The 19,004-nt window shown below is 37.3% G+C and overlaps 1 protein-coding gene across 1 annotated transcript in view; it reads right to left on the bottom strand.

Moving 5' to 3' along the window:
* The window catches only part of Rpn2 (Regulatory particle non-ATPase 2), a 459,562-nt gene that overhangs the window by 227,574 nt on the left and 212,984 nt on the right, over positions 1–19,004 (bottom strand). The window lies entirely within an intron of this gene.

The following is a 19,004-nucleotide window of genomic DNA, read 5'->3' as shown; positions in this document are numbered from 1 at the left end:
TCAATCCAATACCGCTGACAATGATTAAAATCCTTGATATTCATATGAGTAGCCGTTAATAACAATACACTAACAAACTCAGACAAGTTAAACAACTGCACAATTAATATCAATAATAAAGCATTCGCCTCACGAAATACTAACGCAAGTTCACTGTGACATGCTAAAGTACTAAGCACATGCATATTTACACGTCGAAATCAAATATTATGCGTTCAGGGTTGAAAGAGTATACAGTCAAGCAAGTCGGATGCTAATTAATTTCGTGACATCCTATACATACGAATAACATCGGAACAAAGGAATTTTGTAGAAACATTTCTGAGAGAAATCCAACCAGCCTGGAGTCTCTAGTACTATAATATAAAAACAAGCAAGCAGAATCAGATATTTTTAGTAACTAAAACACAACATCCATTATTTACCAGTTTGCATGCATTCCGAATCTGGTTACATCTTATTTAATTAAGTACTATTATATCTGGTGGGAATTTAACTCTGCGGTAAAGTTCAGAAAACAAAGCTTAATCGAGTGACTTGGTAAATTATAAGGATGGATGGATAAACAAAGCACATTTTCTATACTCTTAGGAAAAGGAGTGTTCGAGATTCCCAGCACTGATCTTGCGCTGTAAGAATCATTTCAATGATGACGTTACATTACTGAGGAAGGAAATGAACGCATGGTTACAACCTAAGGAAACAGCGGGGACGAAAGTAATGAAACTTGCTCAAAATGGTCTTAGGACGGGCTCTAGTGCAAAGTAATTTATTTTTTATATAAATTTCTCATTTTATTTTATTTTATTTATTTTTTTTTTTTTTTGCGTCCACCAGCTGAGCTTAGAGTCAAAAGTTCTGGTGCTACTGTATCCCCTACACTTCAGAATGATACGACACTATCCAGTTTCCAAGTACAATATATTCCATTCGGTGTAAAAGAGACCGCCATTATTACTGTATTCGGAACAGAACCATTGGTAAACGGCCCTTACTGCACCTAACACAGTCCTCAGCAAATTCTTTCCGCGGCTTGACTGATAAAAACCATTGTATCTGATGTACTTCTTCATATCGATCCTTGATATTTCATATTATGCATCATTACTACGAAATCCCGATTATGCACCACGAAACTTTATATAAAGTAGACTAGAAAAACAATGCCTGGCTCTTAACGTGGGCAACCATGAGCTTTGGATAATAAACAAATGGTTAGCTCTTGCTTAGCTCTCCGGTGGACGGTCCTCCTTCGCAGCTTGGCCAAAATCTCCTGATTCTGGCCAAGCTGCGAAAGATTCCAACTCAGGAGAATGCTTGTAACAATATTTAGTTGTTCTTAGATGTGTTCATTCCGTTTGAATAAATTTGTTCATTGTAGAGTACTCGTGTAATTAATTTAAAGTCAGTTGTTAACAGTGCACGACAATGCTAAAAACTATTCCAAGCATTGTGAAGTTATCAATTTGCTTTTACCTTTTTAAAGTCGAAGTATTATCGTTTATTGACAAATTTGATCAAAGCAAAGCTGATTCCCAACGTAATGTAATCAAATAGATGAAGCTTTTATATTCTTAGCGCTCTTCGGTTTACTGCCTAAAATTCGAGTGATCTGATATTCCGGTATCTCAGTAAAGCACTTAAGAGATTATGCAAAGATAAAAATAGTGCGCTCGTTCACTTAAAACTGGCCCTTTAGTTTACTGACTCCATTGTACCTAATCAACATCGACACACTCAATGAACTAAGTCGTTTAATTAATATAAACAAAATCTCCTTGGCTTCTAATCCCCTTGTAGCGAGTTGCGGTGGGAACAAACTGAATCCCCTTACGTCCTTTCAAAAATTACGTTAGAAATATTAGCAGTCAATTCCTTTATTACTCTTATAGTTTTGATCAGTAATTGCTTTCGGAACTGATCCTACTCTCAAAACACTTTTCTCAAACCGGCGTCAGTAGATCACGCCTTTCTGATACGCGTTCGGTTCGTTTCGATTACTGTATTCTAAATACGCCATTTCAGTTATGCACTGTAACAGCAATTTCCCTTTAGTGAAACGTAATGTCAAAGAGGATTCAGTCGGTGGATGAAAAACTGTCTTAATGTAATGCCTGTAGCATCTACTGAGATTGCTGTTACCTTTAGCGGAAAATCGACCAGGTTCACATTAATTGCTAAATATTCACAATTTTCATCGTAACTTTTTAAGGCAGGTGTAGTAAATAAGGCCCAATTACAATTTTTCAGTTTTGCAAAGTTTGAGTGGTATACCTCAATAAATCAACGTTAAGAAAAACCATTAATTGGAATCGAACTTTACAGTATTTATGCTGTGGTGTAGTTTTCTTCTACTAAAAACTATTCTAAGCATTGTGTTGAAGTCGGAAATTGGCTTTTACCTTTTTAAAGTAATAGCATTTTCTCTTATTAACGGACCTCGTAAAATGAGACGCATTTAGTCAAAGCAAAGCTGATTCCCAAAGTAATCAGTTGCACACCGAATTAAAAACAAAAGATGCAAATGGATTTAAATGCTAACAACAACAGTTTTCTTTAAATGGACATGTGGGGCGTTATAAGGAGAATGGGGTTCCAATAAGGCCAAGTTAACTTCAGATAAAACTTCTAGGTCTTCTAGTTTTTTTTTCCCTTCATCACTTCCAATTTACAGGTGATTCTTCAGAATCACCTGAAAAGTGGTTCTTTTCTGACCAATATCAACATAACCCTAGAGCAGGGGTGTCCAAACTTCTGTGCCTCGCCCTTAAAATATTATAGAAATCCCCCCCCCCCCCAACCCTTTACAGAAAATGTGCAAGCCTACTGCGTCGACCAAGCAAAGGATTTTAAAATAAATGTTTGAAACAAAACTACCTTTGCTTTCAGAGTTAATAATGTGAATAAATTCAGCTTTTTCTGAGAAATACACAATACAGGTTTATTAAATTCCTTTGATAGGAAGACAAATAAGAATATGTCATAAAACAGTTAAAATAAACATACATCGATAGCTTTCGGGCATAGGTTGCCGTTCTTCATTCGAAAAACGTTGGTACAAAATAAATAATAAAGAATGTCAGGTATGGTGGTCATGCGAGGTGAACCGCGTGAACAGGTGCAGCATCTGTAGGCCAAATCTGTCTTCACTCTAGCGAAGTCAGATCTGGCCAAATGCTTTTACCCCACTAGTGCCTTGGACAGATGCGACCTACAGTCCCGTGATCACACGGAAAACCTTAGGACCACGCATAACGTTGAACCAACCTCGACCGCTTTTATTCCATACTACCCGAACTTGTCACAGCAACTGTCAAAAGTCTTACATAGTTACGGGATAAAGTACCTGCAGCTTCCAGACAGGAAGTTTCGGTCCCTTGTGTCAAAGGTAAAGACACCGGTTCCTCCACTCTTACAGAGCGGTTCAATGTACTGCATTTCCTGCCATGACATTGGCGAATCTGGCAGAAGGCTCAAAAATCCAGTCGTTGAGCAAGAGAGAGCGATCCGCTCCGCTCTGCTGATGTGGAGCACTCAGTTATCGCCAAACACTTTTGGTCAACCCAGCACGACATCAACCCCCGGCGTGACATTAAGATTATCGACTGTTCTCGTCAGTACCGCCGTCGTGTCCGTTAGAATCACTATACATCACATCTTGTCGTGATTCTTTTAACCAGAACAAAGGAAGTCATGTCCATCCCATCATTGAAGCAGCCATCCTCCTGAATGATAGACGTTGGCGCACACACCAAACCGAAGCTTTGCAACTGCAGCCACAAGCCTCTACACTTCCAACTGCTAATTGTTGCCAGCACCTGTTCGCGCAGTTTACCACATTATTATTTATTTTGTACCAGCGTTTTTAGACTGAAGAAGGGCAACCTATGCCCGAAAGCTATCGATGTATGTTTATTTTAACTGTTTTATAATTTTATAACTTATATTTTTTTAAGTTTGTTAAATTGAAGGGAATTTAATAAACTTGTATTTAATGAACTTAGAAAAAGCTGAACTTATTTTGAAAATAAATGTTTGTCCGTATTTCATTAAAAACTGCTTCAATACCCCCCCAAAAAAAAATAATAATAATAAGTGTGCCCCAGAGGCACTCCATACTTTGGAAACCCCTGTCCCAGCGAAATTACACACCTCGAGATGGACTGACCGGCCGATCCTTTCCAGAATTACCTCACTTCCTCACAGCCAGCCAAAGGAAAACTCAGGGAATAAAAACGAGGCCTCTCCGTTCCAACTTTGAACAGCTTAGAAATCTCTAAAGGATGTTCTCTTACGATACGAAAAACCTTTGTCTAATGCAGTGATGTGTCTGTGTATGCGTGCGCACGCACACAGTGATCACATACAAAAATCCTTTGTGTGTGATTAGAACTGTGTGTGAACAGAACTGTGTGTGAGATTACATACGAAAAACCTTTGTAGAAAATTCAGTGATCACTGAATTTTCGACAAAGGTTTTTCGTATGTAGGTATACACACACTCAGTGATCACTGAATTATGATCATCCTATCCGTAATGGGCTATGCCGCATAGCTCGCATTATAAAAAACCGAACAGCATCTCACGCTGCAACAATGGTAATTTGCATCTGGGCGTGCAAGTGAAAGTGATAAAGTAGCAGCTATGAGACACAGTAAAGATGTCACAGAGTTTAAGAAGGGCATGACTATGGGAGATCATGTGTTGGGCGCTTTCATATCGGAAACGGCAGGTCTTGTCGATTGCTCAAGGCAAGCTGTGGTTAAGGTGTACAAAGAATGACGTCGAATGGGTCGAACCACCTCCCGCCTACTGAACTGTAAAAGATTACGCAACGTGGATGTTCATGGTGAGCGAAAGATGCAGCGCGTTGTACAGGCTCAACAGCATGTTACTGTGCAACAGCTGACATAACAATTCAATACGGGGAATGCAAGAACAATATTCCAAATGACGATACACCGCACACTCGATGTATGGAGTTCCACAGCAGACAACCCAAGAGAGAGATCTATTCACCGCTGATCATCATCGACAGCAAATTCTGTGGTGTTAACAACACGCAGGTTAGACAATGGAGAACTAAAAATGAGTGTGCTGGTCGAATGAGTTCAAATACCTGGGTGCAACACGGTCGAGGAAGCATTCATGTGTGGCGTGCGCAACACGAGCCACGAACCCATTGCGCACAGTTCCCACTACCCAAGCAGGTGGCAATGGCTGCTTAAATACGAGGCACGTTTTGATGGCAAGAACTAGGAATTATTTGGTGCATATGGACCAAAATTTCATTGGTGATGTCTACCGGCGGCTCTTGAGAGACCATGTGCACCCTGCTATTTTGCCCTTTTTAGACAGAAACGGGATCTTCCAAGAAGATAATGGGCCAAGTTATCGCTGCACGAGTGGTTCCTGTAAATATCACCCGTCTTGATTCACCTCGTCCCAATCCATGAACACCTGTGTGACGTTTTGAAATGGGAAGTGAGACGCAACCGTTCTGTTCTCTTCACATATCTAGTGTTGTCAATGTCTAGGCGTGCGTGTGTCTGCGGCACAGAAATTGGAAAAATACATATGTATTTTCGAAATTTTATTAGTATGCTGTGCTGTTATGTCCTTAATTTTGTATACTCAAGTATCATCAACCAGTATCTAATGCTCTACTGTGAAACCGAGCTGTGAACTTATTTTAATTAGGCCAAGGTATGAAGCTAAAGGCATTAAAGTAAATAAAAGCAGGAATTAGACAAACCATCCGTATAAACATGGTAGTAGCGTTGCTAATTAATTTTATTTGTACATTGACAAGTGTTGGTCTCCGTTGAGTGCTTATCAATGTATACAGTAATTAGTGCTTCTTTATTTAGTTTTATTTCATGTTTTTATTTATTTAGTTGTCTTTATCTTCATATCCTTGCCGAATTGAAATCAATTCACAGCTCGCTTTTACACAAAACAGCTTTAGATATTAGTTGATACTTTAGTATACAAAATTATGGACTTAACAGCATTCTAATAAAGGTTCGAAAATATATATTGCGATCGTAAATAGGAAGATTTTATAATCGAAATCATTATATTAATATGTTCAAATACAGTAGAGCGTTGAAAATCCGAACGTCAATAATTCAAAACTTCAGTAATCCCAACGAGCCAGCATTTATATTTTTTATGCTGGTGCCATAAAATAATTACAGTAAGCGCCGGTTATTGTGATCACGTTTGCGAATTGAATTTTGATTCTATAAGTAAATGATACGTGAAAATCGACAAGAACTGAATGATGAATCGACAAACGTTCAACAAACTGAATGCTGTCCAACTCAACTACTCTTGCTGAAAAGAGTGTGAGATCTGGCAATAACGAAACGAAGTTCGAAAATGGTGCAGCAAAAAATAATTATTTTCGTTAAATGACTATACATATGTGTTATTGTGGCTGAAAGTTCCATTTGTACATATGAATGAAAACACGCAAGTACAACTTATTTCTAAACTAAACTTTTTTTTTTTTTAGTCTCTAGAACAGTATATTTGAAAAGTTCAGGTCCGAACTACCTCCCGGTCCCAATTGGTTTGGATTATCGACGCTCTACTGTATATACACATAGGGCGAAGTTTAAGCTATGCATTTCAAATTGGATGGGAGATCTGTTTCATTAACTTCTTTGCCAGGAAAGGCGTGTCCATAATGACATAGATATCTCCAATTTTGCAGGCATCTTCGAAATTACTGAAAAGATATCTATAACAATAAATAAGTTGAGGATTTTTAAGACCGATACTGTACGTCAATCAATAGTCAGTCTAGGATAACACTGCGTCACATACAACTAACAGAAATTGAATGCTTCCCAATTTGTTTTCCTCTAGAAGTGCATCTTCTTTAATATCTATGTAGTGATATATGAGACAACCCAATTAACTACAGTAAACGCGCACAAAGCAATATCGATTTCTCCATTGTTTTACTTGAAAATTAAAAAAGAGAACAAAAAGAACTTTGGGAGTGTGCTTCATTTTTTTTTAAATATTTCCTTAAATTTTCTTTTAGAGAATGTTCTTATTCTCACTTGGCTTTGACTTTAAAATTTAATTAGTACGAACTATAGATATTTCAGCTTGATTTTACTTCGTTCAAATGCAGTGGTTTACTAGAACGGCTAACGAACTTGTTCTTATTTTTCTGACCCTACAAATAACAAGAGTAGAGCTAAGACATAAAAGTAGCGCTAATCCAATATAGAGGTTAAACACCGTGTTTTAATAGATAAATCGCTAGCGATAACACTTTGAGTGTAAAGAATAAATCGGAAAAATTCACTGTGTAAAACCGACATTGCAGATGAATAAAAGTATGAGAAAACGTGAATTATAAGAAATAAAATATAGCTGGAGTCAGTATAGAAGCAACACACAGGAGCAATAAACCAAAAAGGTGGCACTGCAATTTATTCCACTATAAAACTGCTTAGCAATGGCACAACTGACAATCACCAAGAGGCAGTTGAAAAATTACATACAAGTATATGTGGGGCGCCTCCGTAGCCAGGCGGGAAGGAGCAGCAGTGCGTAGCACACCCTTCTTGACTAGACCGGGGTTCGAGCCCGTCACCACCAAATACGGAGGATGCGGAAGGGTCAGGGAATGACCACAGCATATCCCCGGAGCAATATGGCCTTAGTTGCTAATGCTCCTAAAAACTAAATAAACAAGTAGATGTTTGTGGAGAAAGGATCGGAAGGGTTTCAGCCCATAAAGATCTAGGACTAAGGCAAGATGGTCTACTTCCAATAGCATTTCCTGAAGCTGAAGAAGAAACCCTACGCTGCCCTATGGGACATTCGTCAAGAGTCGACTGGTTTCCTCAACCGGGTATTGACTAACCAATACATTAAGAGGTATCTTATCCCTAATCCGCCATAGGAATAGAATATTTGGTCTTCCGCGTTGGCATGCTATGAAAACAGATTCTTGAGTATTGAATAATAGCTTTTTCGTAGGCTGGACAGGATGCATGGGGGGGGGGGGGAACCTGTTCTCCTTTCAAAGTCCATTTAACAAGCCAATATGGAAATTCTTTTCAATCGATGCAAACTGCCCAGAAACAAGTCACTGGAATGCCCTTATAGTTGTCAACGTCACCCGAGATCCAAAAGTCAGCAATAAATTCAAGGCAACCAGTCCACTCCTTTTCGATTCACCATAACAAACTTTACTGCCTGACGGGCATGTTTTTTGCAAGGGCGGATCTTAGAACTTCAAATCCGCCTCGTATCTCTGTGAAGAACAGTACCACTGTAAAAGAGCCAGATATGTGATTAGTGTGGGTTTGTGTGTGTTACGTGTGTCGTGTTGTTCTGTTTTCTGGCCATTTGGTTACCCAGACGCATCAGTCACCTGGAGAGATGATTCTGGGTACTCGCCGACACCACGGGAAGGTGAACCAAGTTCATTAGATAACTCTGTCTTTTATTAGACATTGTTCACCCATAGGATGTAGTGCTAAACCAGTGGGTGAATTATTTCTCTGGGGACCCACTCCAGAGAATTGGGGGGGGGAGAGAAGAAGAAAACTGCCTGGAGGAAAATGTTCCCTGCAAACACCATCGACTTGGGAAATTCTTTGAACACTGACTCTTAACGATTACAGTATACTAAAGACCAATTAAAGACGCCTAATTTACGAAAATGTGTAAAAGATCAACAGGAAATAAGTCAAATATTAAAAAAAAAGTTAATAAAATAAGTAAATGCCTAGTGAAATTGTTCAATTTAATTAATTTGACTACTGACTTAGTTAACTATTAATCTAAAGCCCTCCTAGGAAAGGGGTTGTTGTAAATATGCAGTCAAATTGACTAAACAGCATTCGTTTTCAAGCAATTATTATTTACGTAAATAATCCATAAAGTTCTAAATACGTATGTGATCACAATAATGAACATGGTAATAAGCATGTAAACAAGTTTTGATAATTTTCCTGTATATAAATCTAGATAGATATTCTCTTTGAAGTATGTGATGTTTATTGTATTCAAGATATTAACGCCTAGCATCCTAAGAACATGTTTCGGCATCCTGTGTAGAATTCTCTATCCTTTGTAATCTGTACCAGGTATTTGTACATCCTCCTAACCTGTTGACCATACAGAAGATGATCCTATGGTAAAAATAAAGAAAACAGAAAAAATAATAATTTTGTTGGTTTCCTTTGAAAAGCATCTTGCGCCTAATAGGCTAAATCTGGGTTCACCAACTAGAGGACTATGGTCCGCATCGGGACCGCCAACGACCCGAACCGAAGTCTAACTTGTATGGACGATTTTGAATAATTCAACTACTCTAAAGTGGTTTAGTTGCCATTGCAATTATCTTCATTCCACGTACTTTTTGAGTACATTCAAATAAAATTTTCTACATGACTATGAATCTCTGGCATTATTTCTGAATTTCTTTTGTTTGTAACAGCAAAATATACCTTATATACCTTAATGTGTTAATGTATAAGTATCAGTCTCATCAGCTGTTCTTTCCATAAACTATAGATAGTAGTAAATTCCTTATTCTCTTCTTCGGAAGTGCAAGTTAATAAGCATCACATTGATCTTTCTCTTTAAGAAGCAGACTGTTTTGTCCTGTTTTTACTTCTGTATTATTACCACGCAAGTGTACTTCTATACGACAAGAATCTGAACTCTGTTGGTGAGAAGATATACAAAAATAAAATAAAGTAAAATAACCTTAGATAAAGGACTAGAGTTTAGGATGGAATGAGGAATAAAAGATTTCATCCCTGCAATGATAATTTAACTGACATGATCTGAGAAAATATTAGGATCACGACATTTGAAGCACCAATCTAATAAACGTCATGCAGATCGCGTCATTTCGCACTCGTGATACCAATGACACGAGGCTGAGAATATGAGGTTGTTAGAGGTGGGGGCAATCCACTGGAGATGTGATCTGAGATACCTAAAGAAGCACTAATGCAGTGCACTTTGAAGAAAGTTGGTGAATAAATGATCAAGTGTGTTAGGCGTGTGGTTTGGATTGCTTAGTATCCTAATAGGTAAACGAACAAGTTGTGTAAGGTCATTAGTAATCGAAGCTGGATCAGTGTAACTAGAAAATTTAAGCCAAAAGGAATTATGAAGAATAAAATCATAATAAAAAATGAGAAAAAAAAATCTGTGTGATTTGTGTAGTGGGGAGAACGACAGACGGAATAGATGAATTTGGCAGAATGGAGTAAAAGAGATTTTATGTCACAAGAGATCAAACTCTTCACTTGAAGAAGCTCAAAATGACAAGCATTTCTCTGTGAGAAAAACTAAAAAGGTAACCAGCTTTAAAACTGTGTACCAGTTAGAGACGTAACTGGACTTTGTAAGATGTAGTTTTTACAAATTAAAATAGAAATATTTGTTTTGCTAAAATAAATCCAGGAAGGGCAATTGGAAAGTGAGAATTAGTATTAATGCCCGGTATTAATTTAAAGATAAGTAAATATTAAGATTGGATATTTAGTTTTACTGTAAATAAGGTTAAAGTTTGAAGAAACACTGGATTTGGGGATGGGGAAGTTATAGATGTATATGTTAAATAGCGGCTAAATAGAAACAAGTAATTTAGAGTAATATAAAAGAGCAAACAGGGACAGCAGGACTAGGTAGAGGGTGCCATTTAAGAATAGGCGTGAAACAGTTGCTGAGGGCAAGAACAATAGGACCGTGAAACGGGATTGCGAAGCGTCTCTTTTGATCTAAGCAACTATTAGGAAGTAAACAAGAAATGAGTGGATGTCCAGTGTTCGCATAAAAAGGAAACGGCGTCAGGGTGATTGAATTTTCGATAAGTTCGATATATTTAGCACAGAAAGTGTGAACACGAAAATGAGTGTTTTGGAGGTGACCGGCAAACAGGAAAGGGCCATACTGCCATGTGAAAAAAAAAATAAGAAATTTCTAGAAAAGGGTTGGTTTGTGCGCTAGGGAGACAGCTGGGGTGAGATGTTTTAGCAAATAGGAAGAAATGAAAAATTAAGCAGAGTATGAGGATTGGTTACGAGTCCTTGAGGGGGGGGGGAGGCGTTTCAAACTTGAGGGGAAAAGAAAAGTTCGGGAGGAGTAATTGAGAAGTATCTTAACTGTATTTAACTTCTCTGTGGTATAAGAAGAAAAAGTCGTGAATGGCGGGTGGAAGGAGAAGTAAATTTTTTGGCGGTCGGAGTTCACATCTCATGGTAGCTAGATGAAGAAGAAAGGGGGGGGGGGGGGGGGAAACGTGAGAGAGAAAGAAAGCCTTGTCCGGCATCGGAAGGCAGTGGTTAAGTTTAAGGTAAAGGTGAAAGAAAGAAAGCCTGGTCCGGCATCAGAAGGGTTCCGATGCCGGACATGGCTCACTTATCTGCACAACTGGATAATGGCCAGTTGTGCAGATAAGTGAGCCAAGAGGAGAAAGAAAGTCTGGTCCGGCAGCGGAAGGCAATGTGCCTAAGAAATAGAAAAAAGCCTGAATGCAAGGAAATTGGAAGTAGCGGCCATTCCAGAAAGTAAGTCTGTTCCTGTTTTTTTTTATTGAAACCTGAACTCAAGGACTCATAACCTAACTCTGTAAGGAATTGAATGATAGTCCTTTTAAAAAAGGAACATTCCTGTTGCATTAGGCAAGTTAGTTACTAAGGTTGAGATAATTTGTTATGAATGTTAATGATTATGAAATAATGTAAGGGTGGTACAGGGGTAATAAAAATGAAGTAGTAGTATAAAGGAATTAGTAAAGAAATTATATTTATAGGGATAGTACTGTAAGGATATGTTAACCTATATCATTAAATTAGGCCAGGTGCCAACACAAGGTAACATACCAGATGAGGTGTAAAGAGAAATTTTATTAATAGAGAAACCTGAGTAACGAGGGATGACTAAGATGGTAACTACAGAGTAACTAAGGTAGAATGACCGATTTATGGTGAACACTGAGGTAAGCGGATACCAGTTGTAATACACTTCGTGTGTTAAAGGTTAAAAACAAATATACAAAAAAGTGATAAGAATTGAAATGAGTTTTGCTGATGTAAGTGATAAAAATTGGTAATGTAAGAGAATGACTGAGTAATCATCATGGATTCATATTAAGTAAGATACAAATTATACAAACTTGATGTTAATAATTTGTAAATTGAAAATAGTTGATGAGAGAGACGTAGTGTATATTGTCCAAATATATGGAAATTGGTATGCATGTATATATGTAATTATTGGTTTTTATGTAAATGCTGTATATAAATGTTCATTAAAGGTTTGTAAATTTATTGAAAAAATGTGTCTTTAATGTTCTGATAACACCCGCTTTACACACCCTAGAATCTTCTGTGAATTGCAGTCAGGTTTGCGTTTGTGGGGTGGGATTGTGACTTCAGTAGGGTTCAAAAATCAAAATTAAATCAATAATAACAATTTTTATATCCCCACCCCCACAACTTGCAACAAACTTTAGTGAAGTTAAGAGTGGTTGAATATTTCTTTCATATCTGTATCCAAAAGTTCTTAAAACAGCATCAGTTGTTTGTTTGTTTTTCTTTTTTCGTTGTGAGGACAATACATTTTTGACGCGACAGCGCAGCAGCACACGCGTTTGAGTGTACATTGGTTAAAGCACGCATGACGAAATGATTAATTGTAAATTTCTCTGACCTAGTGGTCATACCGGGTATGAAACCGAACCCCCCACCCTAATATGCAGGTGGTCAAGTAAAAAAGCTAAGACTTTTACTGACGGACCTCCAGTTTAAACTTTTAAGTCTGACAAGTTCGGACGTATGAGTTGTCAAATGACCAAATATCAGAATTACTCAACTAATTTGATGTTTAGCAAACCACAAAGTTTTCTGTTGATAAATGTTGTATGCACTGATGCAACCACTGTTACGTTCGCCTGGAAAAATTTAGTATTTTCTATGTACAGTATTTATTTGGATAAACATTCGGTAATATAACACGATCCATCAACATCATCCCAAAGGTACGAAACGAACATCCATTGCCTATCCCAACATTCGAATGCTTTGTAATGTAAACAAATATTAGTACGAGATGCAAATTTATGCCTTGCAACAAGGGGATGCAGTCGTGCACGCGGCAGGTAAATGTAACCTGGGAAACGTTAATCGAAAGTCGCTTGTCTCACTTTAAAACACCAAACTCGTCCCAAGAATCCAATAAACGAAACGTGAGTGGCATTTTAAGCGTTAGTCTTCACGACGTGACTACGCAATGCCTGTCATTTCGTGTTCCTGACTCCGAACTAAAAATGACAAACCACGTCAACAATTGTCAAACAGAGCACAATTTCATCTGCCACTATCTTATTTGTCAATATAAAAAAATAAAAAATAAATAAAAAAAGACAGAGCATACAGCAGTGCTTATCACTTTGACGGAACACTATTAGCAAGCAAGAGAAGCAGTACGCGAGGAAATTTCCGTCCCCATCAATTCAATTTTCTAACGTAGTTAAGGCATTGACGTGAGATTAAACATTAAGTGACAAGTCAAACAAGTAATTTCATTCAAATTTAGCCTTCGTTGGAAGCAATTCAACAACGTTCAACGAGTCCAGAATATGTTCTTTTCACAAAGATGCCAACATTAATTAATAACTTGTCAAAATAAAACTACTATTTGTCTGTGAAATCTTCCTTTCCAAAGAAATAGTCCCATCAAGTCTGCAACTGTTCGCTTGATTGAAAAATCCCCAGAGAGAAACTTCAACAGTTTCTGGATCAGACCAAGGTTGGTACGGTAACCCTCAGTATCAGTTAAAAATCTTATTCATACCTTGTCAAAAGAAGTGTGGAGGCTAATATATGTATGTATGTGTGTGTGTGTGTGTGTGTGTGTGTGTCATTGACATGAGTATGGAACACTAGAACATCCGTGATTCAACTGCAATGGCGGGTTTTTAATAAAAAAGGATTTTGGCTTCCGATCTGATCGATAGGTACAGCTCATTCATCCAGAGTGAGTCAGTATCAGCTATCCCTTGCGGTTTCGTTTGAAATAAACAGTAACATAAAGAAAAAATAAAATAAACAGGGCCATATGTCGAAAACAACTGGAAAAAACTCGTACAGTGAAGGGCAAAAAACACTAATATTGCATACAAGAATAAAAGATTAATTACTTTTTTTTTTTAAACTGAATTAACATTTTAACCACGTGGATATTTGTTGCTAACAGCAACAGGTTCTTCTTGCGCGGCGTTACAGCTATCTGCAACCAAGATGTAATTAAACTAAACAAAACGGAGAGCAAATGAATTAATTCAGCAATACGAAAAGAATAAATTAATTAGTCACGGCCGATACCCACACGCAAGTATAAGAGCAGAGAACCCTGCAAGGGTGGCGCAACTGCACCGGTAAAGAAGCTAGGCTCCATACACAAATACAAAAGAAAGTTTGGGGAATCACAGCAACTACTTTGTCAGGGGTTGAATCAGTTACTGTCAAATCCCAAATGATCGTCATGGTCTGCTTGATGAAAGCGTACCGACTAAGGATGCCCTTGAACAACCGAAAAGGGCCGATAAATTAAACGCGAGTGTTACATACTGTAGACATCCTCAAAAACAAACACAAAGAAAATAAAATATTTAGCGCTAAAACTCTAATCAACACATTAAAAGCAAGGAAAAAATAAAACTCAATTTTGAAATTGAACAAGTGAAACAGAATAAGTAGATTACCAAAAACGAAATGAAGACGGTGGCCACCATATGGAAAAATTTAAAATTGAAGTGGGGTGGATGAAAAGCAAAGGATGAAAACAAAGGGAGAAACGTGACCATTTAATATTCACAGTAATTGAGCTCGCCCTGAAGAAGCGTTACTATGATCACAGGATCACCCAAGGGGGAGGTGGGCAGAGAGGCTAGAGCCCCAAGAACATTTTGCTTAGTATTAAATTATACTGTACTGCCAAGTGTTTTCACGCTTGTAAAAGCTACTAATGTACAAGCTCCCCGCCCACCAATCCTCAAACGAAATTTCTAGGTGTGCCACTGGCTGCGATTCGCCAAATCTCTCTTTTGTGTTATTTTTCTCGAAGTATGCACCGACATTTGCTTTAGAGTTTGTGTGGAGCTATAATCACACCACGAGACCATGTGTGCGTGGAGCTATAATCATAGCTATAATCATGTGTGATTACAGCTCCACACACACACACATGGTCTCGCGTTATGGGGAGCACCGTCCTTAAGTTGCTGATGTGCCCAAAATCCTACAACACACACGGAGCTAGTGTCATTCCAACTAAAATTAAACCACCCTGCAGGGTTCCATGTTGTTGTATTTCTGGATTTCGCTGATTAATTCATTCTCTTTCGTATTGTTTTAAATTCAGTTTGTTCCATTACAGCTTGGTTACAGGTAGTCAGCACCACACAAGCATTTAATCTGCTACAGTTAGCAAGCTTCCACGTGGAAAAAGAAGTGTTAATTCACTTTGATAATCTTTAGTTGAACAGAACACGTACAGTTTCATGGCTTTTAATAAAGCCCCCCCTTACCCCCCCTACCTTCCCATCCTCAGTTGTATATCTATTCTAACCTGTATTTCTTGTAGACAATGTCACGCTGGCGATTTAAGTTCACTTTTAACAAGAAGTACTGTTATGGCTTTCGTCATGTGATAATTTTTTTATTAAAAAAAAAGTTACGATTTTCAGGTTAACTGTAACCAGTAAAATATGTCTTTTTTTAATTTTAATACCTTCTAAATGCAAATTTATTCAGACACCCTGTATTTTAATAACGATAGAACCGCAAGTACTGCAATAGTTAATTCTTCACGATGCTCTATCACTGAATAAAATTAGAAAAAAACTCAATTTAAAAGAATTTATTTTACAGTTTTTTCTAATAGTGACATTACTAGAAATTTTGTTTTTCAAAATTTAATTATGTAATTAACGAATATGGCACATTTTCACAATCAGTAGAAAAGTGGTTTCAACTTTTTATTTTAACTCTATTAATCCATGAGGGATTCTAAAAGCTAATTTAGGTCCAACTGTTTTAATCCAGTCTAAAGACACGTCTAACAGCCCTTTCATGAAGGATTCCACCACATAAATTTATAGTAGTTCTATTAAATGAGTACTGACATATTTATCGTTTATACAGCAATTCAAAAGGAACTGGAAACGAAGACGAATCTTTGGATCAACTGCTTCACCCGGGAGACGCTATCAAGAATTATTTTCCTGCCAGACTATTTATTGATTTGAACGGCAGCGGGAAGGTCCATACAAGTAGGTCGAATAAAATACGGACAGAAAGAAGCGCTGAACGATTCGTTTCTTTTCCGGAACTTCGCACCACATTGGATACTGCTATTAACCCCAAAAGAATGATGATTCAAGTTTTCTACGTACACTGTACTTGTTTTCCTTCGGCACAACCACGAACTGCAGAAATTATTAGATGTAGCTTTAAGAGCTTTTAAAAGTTCCAACATTAAACGTCTTCCAATGACAAGCTTCGATAGCTCACATAATTGTCCTCGTTTAAATGACAACAATGGAGCAACCCGACTTCTCGCTAAACTACAATCGCAACATACTCTAGATAGCTAGTCAATCTGATAAAAACCAGCATAATCCCATGAAAGACTACTGAGTGAGCAATGGATTACCGGCAATCTCGGATGGCAGCAAACGCTACGGACTTCAGCGTTCTGCCAACAAATGGATCTAGAGAGGATAGAACAGTGTCATTTATCTTCTTATAAGCGTACCATGATGTGACAGACGTCTGCACGTGCTATAAACCTATCAAGTGGATAGCAGAAGAAAAAGAGATTCTATTGCTCTTATATAAAAAGCAATAGTAATAGCGAACGACACTCGTTCTGAGCACCGTTGATATTTATAAAACTGGGAGAAAGGTAGTAATGCCCTTCTAGAAGTATAAATTGAACACCTGGAGTTTCCAACCTGTAAAACAAGATTTATAAACAGCGATATCTTCTTAACACTGTTTTATCGAGAAAAAAATTTAGCGTTGTGTTTATTTACTTTAAATTTCATTTAATTTCACTAAATAAGGAATGTTCATTACTCGCGTTTGTTTGTCTGTCTCTCTCTCTCTCTCTCTCTCTCTTTAAGGCATTATTCGTAGTGCGCTTATTGTTTTCACTATGTCAGTCTCTCCGCATGTAATAACACGACATCTAATGGATGGATTTTTATAAAATTTTATATTTGACTCTTTTTGAAAAATCTGTCGAGTCAACCAAATTTCTTTATAATCGGGCCGATTGAAATTATTTATTTGTCCGTCCATCCGTTTGCATTCAATAACTTGACTCCCAGGGAATGGATTTTCATGAAATTTTATATTTGGCTCATTTGTAACGATTTGTAGAACCTTCCGAAATTTCATTAAAGTCAGGCCAATAGAAATCCAGCAATCATCATTTATTTTTTCATACATATCATCTATTCATATACTGTATATTATAGCTGAAGCACTGGATGGTGTTTGTTGTTGTGAGCTGACTGGAGGAATGAATTTCGGTTCGTACACAAATGTCACTGCTTTTCGCTCGTTTATACACACACACTCACGCGCGCGCAAGGCGAAAACTTTACCTGTCAACTTCTGGTACAGAGATTGCCGAGTAAGTTGACAGATTGCAAGTAACAACCAGTTTCGTTAGTAGTATTAAAGTTCCGTGTCACTATTTTTCAATGGAACAACGAATGAATATCAAATTTTGCTTTAAACTGGGAAAATCTGCAACAGAAACGTAGGAAATGTTAAAAACAGTTTATAGTAGGGCTTGCAAACCGATTTTATAAACCGGTTAAATCCGGTTTTCATATTGAGTTGTTAAAACCGAAACCGAGCTTCTAAAACCGGATTCTAATATTTTTTTAGTTAGCCCTCGAATATAGTTTTTTGTTAGGCACATTTTCTTTTGTTTGTTCGTTTGTCTGGATCGTTCAACTGCTTTACGTTTTAAACATGTTTTTATTTTATTTTATTTTATGTTTAGGTACGAATCTCATGGGCAAGTGGCCCAAATCTAGGAGGGGTACCTTTTATCTTCCCACCTGTATGTATCATGGCACGATGCAGATGTACTCATTTACGACTGAGTGAGTCGGAGCGATTGCGTAAAAGAAAATGCTCAACATTTCTCCGTTCCATCTATCTTGTTCGCCAGGCAAGTTATGGAACGCGCCTTATTGATGGTTACCCACTAGAAACAGATTCGCTGAATATTGCATCAAATTACAATTGTAGAAAGTTTTTTGCTTCTTTATTTCTATTAAATTTGCGATTAAATGTTCTCCAAAAAGCAGCTTCACCAAATTTAGCTTTTATGTAATTTTGAAAATACAATAGATTTAATTGGGGGAAAAATTGCAAGTAAATAAATAAAAAATTTCTTTCGTGAAAATTTTGAAACTTGCCTCGTTTAGACTCTTCATTCAGTAGCTTGCGGGAGTGACTCATAGTATTGTGCCTTTGTTATCTTCAATATTTTTATTTAAAATTGTCGGTGATATAAATTCCTACTAATTAATATTTATTACTCTTAATATGTCTAAGATGAAATCAAATGTATGGAATTATTTTGCTCGAAAAATCAAAGATGAAGCACAATGTTCGAAATGTCAGAAGATAATGAAGTCGTCTGGAGGATCTACATCATCTTTGATGTTGCATTTAAAGAAAATGTATCAGATTGACATTCAACAAGATAACAGTGAACCTCCCGTAAAAATGGTAAGAACATTAGAAAACTTTATCGTTAAAAAATCTATGGAAGAAGAGATTTCAAAATTAGCTGCTTTAGATGGATTTTCTTTTAATTCAATTGCCAAGAGTGAGTTTATACAATCAAGTCTTCACCTTCAGAGAAATAAATACGATAAATTACCACCAGCCTCAGTGAATGGTATTAAAAATGTGGTTCT

This window comes from Mastigoproctus giganteus, chromosome 6 (assembly GCF_048544385.1).
Source record: "Mastigoproctus giganteus isolate SK-2022 chromosome 6, ASM4854438v1, whole genome shotgun sequence".
In the NCBI taxonomy this organism is placed as follows: Eukaryota; Metazoa; Arthropoda; class Arachnida; order Uropygi; family Thelyphonidae; genus Mastigoproctus; species Mastigoproctus giganteus.
The sequence above is the reverse complement of the archived record's forward strand: the minus strand, read 5'-3'. Positions and strand labels throughout refer to the sequence as shown.